This window comes from Phascolarctos cinereus, unplaced genomic scaffold (genome assembly GCF_003287225.1).
Source record: "Phascolarctos cinereus isolate Bilbo 61053 unplaced genomic scaffold, phaCin_HiC Scaffold_395;HRSCAF=1004, whole genome shotgun sequence".
Taxonomy (NCBI): Eukaryota; Metazoa; Chordata; class Mammalia; order Diprotodontia; family Phascolarctidae; genus Phascolarctos; species Phascolarctos cinereus.
Genome location: NW_027555730.1, coordinates 24,410 through 30,041, shown reverse-complemented (window position 1 = coordinate 30,041; position 5,632 = coordinate 24,410). Strand labels below are relative to the sequence as shown.

Sequence of the window (5,632 nt, the reverse complement as noted above, 5' to 3'; positions counted from 1 at the left end):
ATGGAATTATCATCCCCACAATACCTTCATAGGCTAGAACAAAGAACTAAAGCTAATCAAATGAAATATAATAGGGATTGATGTAAAATTCTATAGTTTTGGTATAAAAACCCAACTATACAGGTACAATGCTGGCCATTGAAAAGTTCGAGTCTAGGCCGGATGATAAGGGGATGCAAAGGAATTCTGAAAGTAGCTTCACAGAAGGAACTGGCCATACTTAACCTGAAGAAGGCAAGACTAATGGGCAATAGAATGGCCGTTTTAAACTATTTGAAGGACTGTTTAATAAATAAAAGGAATTAGACTTATTTCACTTGGCATGAGAGGGCAGAACTAAGAGGAATGCGGGAGAGAACAGAAAGGCAGATTTTGGGTTTCTGTAAGAAAAAGCTTTCCAGTAAAGAATTCAGTCTGTCTAAGAGTAGCATGGCTTGTCCTGGGAATGAGTGAGATTTCTCTGTCTGGGAGTTTTCAGGGGGAGGCTGCATGACTCTTGTGGGGGATTTTATGGGCAGTGGAGGAGGGGAATCATTCTTTGGTATGGTTTGTACTGGATGAACTCTTTTCTAGAACTCTGGCATTTTACTTTGCTATGAAATCTCTTGAATACATACATTATAAATGAAAAACTTGTACCTTTATCTTTTTTTTTAAACATTTTCCAATCCTAATACTTTCTCTCAATGAGATCTTATTAGAGAGGAGAGAAGTACCACTGATTTGTAGCAAAAGGTTAAAAAGTTCATTTCTATTTCTGTTATTAGGCTCAAGACCACACTGTCTTTCCTTTCCCCTGTCCCAACCATATATTTCTGCTTATTAACACAGACAGTACCTGCGCTGTTGTTTTGTTTGTTTGGGAGGGGAGGCTACAGGGAAGGAACAGAATAGTTTTCCTCATGTGTAGTCATTTATAACACGGATTGCTTTATGAAGCTGTGTCCTTTATGAAGGCCACTGGCACTGAAACATCAATTCCTAATAAAAGTTAGAGGGTGAATAATTAGACATCAAGAATAATTATGTTCACAGTTCACCTGTCTGATTCCTTGACAGTCCTGGTTTAGAGCTATCTCCGGGAAAGCCTTTATTGATCACAAATCTTAATGAATGTAATTTTGGGGGCTGGGTAGTGTACTCAGTTTGAAGAGAAAAGACAAAAATGGGGAGGTTATCAAGCATTTATTTTAACAATAAAATCCCAGGAAACATCCTGGGGTCAGTGAAGATGTAGCCCAATGTCTCACACACATATACTATCTATCCACAGACACATGGTACTATCAAGATTGATGGTCAAAGTAGCGACCTTGAGGGGCATTCACTGCAAAAGTGAGGACTCATCAGAGAAAGATTTAATTATGTTCAGTGTAATCCCTTTACTGAAGGGCCCTGCATGCTTAGGAGGTTTCCAATGACCATTTTCAGGCATAATGCTACGGTTTATAATAACACTTTAAGGTTTAATGAAGCATTATTGTTACAACAACCCTGTGAGGTCAGGAGTAAAACCAAAGGTCATGCTAAATTAAAAACCTCTTTGAGACTTAGAAGGGACATTATAGGTCACTTAGTCCAGTACACTCATTTTAGAGATAAGGAAACCAAGGTCCAAGAAGATAAGTGTCCTGTCCAAGGTAACAAAGCAAGTTAACTGTGGAAACAAGCCCAACGTAAATGAACACATCTTCACTTAACTCTTCTTGAAATGAGCACACTTGAAGAAGAGAAATGTGTGAAAAGAAAACACAACACCCTCATCACAAAAGAGGCTGGCACATGATAAACAAGGGTCGATTAGGGAGACTCTTTTCCTCGGGGTCACAATGGCCCTTTGCTGAGAAGATTCTATTGCATTTAATAAAGACATTTACTCAGATACTTACTTGACCTTAGCCACAACGAACAAATCATTAAATAGAAAGATGTGTCGTTTCTGACACTTCAGGCCTCTTTTGAGTTCAACACGACCTTCAATCAGCAGGGTCCTACTTGGGCCCAGAAAAGAATTAAGAAATACTGCTGGGTCCAAGTTGGCAGATGGACTCTCCCTGTAAAAGAAGAAATAATTTTGTAATATTTAACAAAATGGTCGAAAGTATGATGGAATTGTATAACACAGACCAAGCCAAATCCAGCTGCCAGCATTAGCTGAGTATCTCTTAAGCCAATCCTCAAAATACTGCCATAGATCCTGTGGTGGTCTAAGAAATAGAGGTTGGCTCCTATTCAACAAATTCCAACCAGGTAACCATTTGTCCCCAAGGTAGAATTTCATCTCAATAAGCTACCTCTTCTTCATCTGATCCCTTTGTCCTCTTACAATCACTTATGTCTTTGGCATGAGGCCCTATATTGTTATCGTGGCTGAGGAATCTGTGTGAATTTTTCTAGTGAAGGTGGCAGGGGAATTCTAGGGAACTGGTATTGCTTGATGGCAGAACCAAAATGCTGTGAAAAATGTTATGATCAATGGCTTTTCTCAGGGAGTCCACTTAAAGAATGGGACTGAGAGCATATTATACAGCATCATTGATAATGAGAATTCTTGACGCTATTGATCATCAATCAATGTGATTAAGTTATTATTTAAAAAACACAAATGCCAGGCCCCATACTAAGTGCTGGGGATACAAAGCTTTCAATCTAATGAAATTACAATCTAATGTAAGGAGCTAATAATTTAATGAATGAAGTGACATAATGCTATAAATCAATCACCCCAATGTTGCATAATTTTGTGATCCTTGTTATGTTACATACTATAATGGAACTTTACCCATACTTGCGAAACGCCTGACAGTTTGATTCAATGCTACTCGATTCAATTCACCAAACATATACTACTGACCTCCTATGTGCAAGATGTTGTGCCAAGTATCAGGGATATGAAGACAAAGAAGAAACAGTCACTGCCTTCAAGGGGCTGACAATTCTAAGTAATGTTTTTAAATAGAGGGAAAGGAAATACAAAGTAATTTTTCCTTCATACATATGGAAACTAAAATATACACAAACGAAATACAAAGTCATTTTGTACTACAGAATCCTAGTTTTTGATCTTCAGGATAATTTTGGGAAGAGGAGGAAAAAGAAGAGAGAAGGCAAAGAAAAGTGGTGAGAATAGAAGGCCCTTGTTCCCCTGAAGTGGCCCTGAGATCATCAGTGCAGTGCAAGAGAGGTGAGGATGGGGGAGTGGGGGCATCACAGTGGACAAATGGCTTGGGGAGGGATGATGGGAGCAGGGCGGTAATGGAGTCTTCACTGAAGCAGTGACCACTTGACCTGTTCCTTTGCCAGCTGCAGTACCTGAGACACAGTCTGCTCCAGAAGAGGGACATCTTCACCCAGTAATGCTACTCTGTGTACCACTTGCTGGGGGTCACTCTCTAGAATCACCCCTCCGTCTACGATTTTGTCTACAGCCAGGAAGAGTCCTTCCGTGTTCTCTAACAGTTCTCGCTTCTCAACATTCCCGTTTTCATAGGAACTGCCAATCACATAGAAGTAGAGGTCGATGCTGCCTTTATACACCATAGTCAGGCCTTCCAAGGGGGCAATCTCGCTGTCAGTCTGGTGGGTCCTGTTGAAAATGTTCTTCTCAAAAGCCGCCTGCTCCTTGACACTGGGGTAGGTGTCGTCATAGTACTTGGCAAAGAGCCATTCTCTATCATTGTCCAGGATCAGGATGGCTTTGACTGTGTACAGAGAAGGTTCCAGAATCAAGGCCTCCATCTTGCCCAGCAGTTGGTGCCGACGTGGAGCCGCTGAGCCCAAATCCCACTTTTTGCAGGTCGTTTCTTGTCCCAGTCCCCTTGTGCTCTTCCGCCAAGCCATCTCATTCCTATTTACCCTATGTATTTTACATCCATTTTATATGGACACAATCATGTGCATATTATTTCTCCTACAAGAATGTATACATTTTGAGGACAAGAACCATAATTTTCCCTTAATGTGTATCCCCCAGTGTTCTAGCACAGAGGACAGCATATTATAGTTCCTTAAAAAACGTTTCCTGATTGAAGGGGAAAGGGATAAGAGAAGTGGGGGAGAGATAGGAGAGAGGGCAGATTAGAAGAAGGGGTATTCAAAATGCATGCCGTCTTGGGGTGGGGGAAGGGAGGGGTGAGATGGGGAGAAAATTTGGAACTCAAAATCTTATGGAAGTGAATGTTGAAAACTAAAATAAATTAATTTTTAAAAAGAAATTTTAAAAAAGAGGAAAAAAGGTTTCCTGATCATGTAATCAGAAGTGTACTAATCAACCAAAATCAAAGTCTATGTAAGGATAGGGATGCAGGCTAACAGAAATAATCTAATCTCATATGAAAATATTTAAAGGCTGCCTTTCTGCAGGATTATTACAAGGATACAGTTACCCAGATTCCACACCTAACCTGAAAATACTGGATTCGTTTGAGTCAGTGGCCTGGCTGGTTAATTTATCAACTATAAAAATCTCAAAAGATTAAAGAAAAAAACTGAACTGAGAAAACCCTGGTAATTCCTGTCACACCTGTCATTCTTGTCTTTCTTCTTAAAACAAAATTCCACTGAAGGGAAACTCAAAGTTACCTATATTTCTGTGATTCAGGTGAAAATGAGGAAGACACATTTACATGACACTTGTTATGAAAAATGTATAGGAATATCATTGAACTAGCTACATGAGTCAAAACTAACACGGCTGATGAAAATGTTTCAGTTTCTTGCTGCTAGGGAATGCATGGAATTCCAGAATAGGGACCCACTGTGTATTCTCTTCTAGGTACTTTTCAGGGCAGGAAATTTCCAGAAGCATGATGAGGATGGTAAGATGACTGGAAACCATAACATAAAACATTAACTGCTGGGAAGATCCTTTCTGTAAAAAGGGGAGGTGGCTTGCTTCCTGATCAAACATTTGAAGGACTGTCCTGTGGAAGAAGGATGAGATGTATTCTCCTCCACTCTATGGTGCAGTGCCTGGAGTGCTAAGCCTGGACTGAGGACCACTCATCTCCCTGAGTTCCAATCTGGCCTCAGAAACTTACAATCTGTGTGATCGTGAGCATACCTCTTCACCTTATTGGCCTCAATTTTCTCATTTCTAAATATGCTGGAGAAAGAAATGACCATCGCTTCCGGTATCTCTGTCAAGAGAACCCCAAACTGGGTGACAGTTACACAGGACTGAAACAAGACTGATAAACAACCATGATATCTTCTAGGCCCTCTGTTAGATGCTGGGCATACCACACACAAAAAGCAAAACGGAGAACCAACAAATACTGACTTTAATTTTCTTAGTTTTGCTCTGAGAACATTAAACTCTCAACAGCATCCGTGTTTCTAACAGTAACTATGGTATTCTTTACAAAACTGACCATTCTAAACCTCTTGTTTTCTTCCTCAGCTTTGATTTGAAGAACAAACAACAGTCTATATTCAAAAAGCCAAGTGGAGCCCACTGGAGAATAATCTGCCCTAAAAGTAATTGGTAATGGACCCAAAAGCATCCTGTGGATTTATTGAACTGCTGCTAGAAAAAGCAATAGTTCCCACAAAGTCCCCCTAAGGGAGATTAAAAGTTAAATGTATTTCAAAGAATCAGGTCAAAATGTGGAAGATATAGCTACCTAACCGT

The 5,632-nt window shown here is 40.0% G+C and overlaps 1 pseudogene; it reads right to left on the bottom strand.

Annotated features, from left to right (window-relative positions):
- Positions 1–3,077: 3,077 nt before the first annotated feature.
- On the bottom strand, positions 3,078–4,059 carry LOC110204439 (coatomer subunit zeta-1 pseudogene; annotated as a pseudogene).
- Between the last annotated feature and the right edge of the window lie 1,573 nt (positions 4,060–5,632).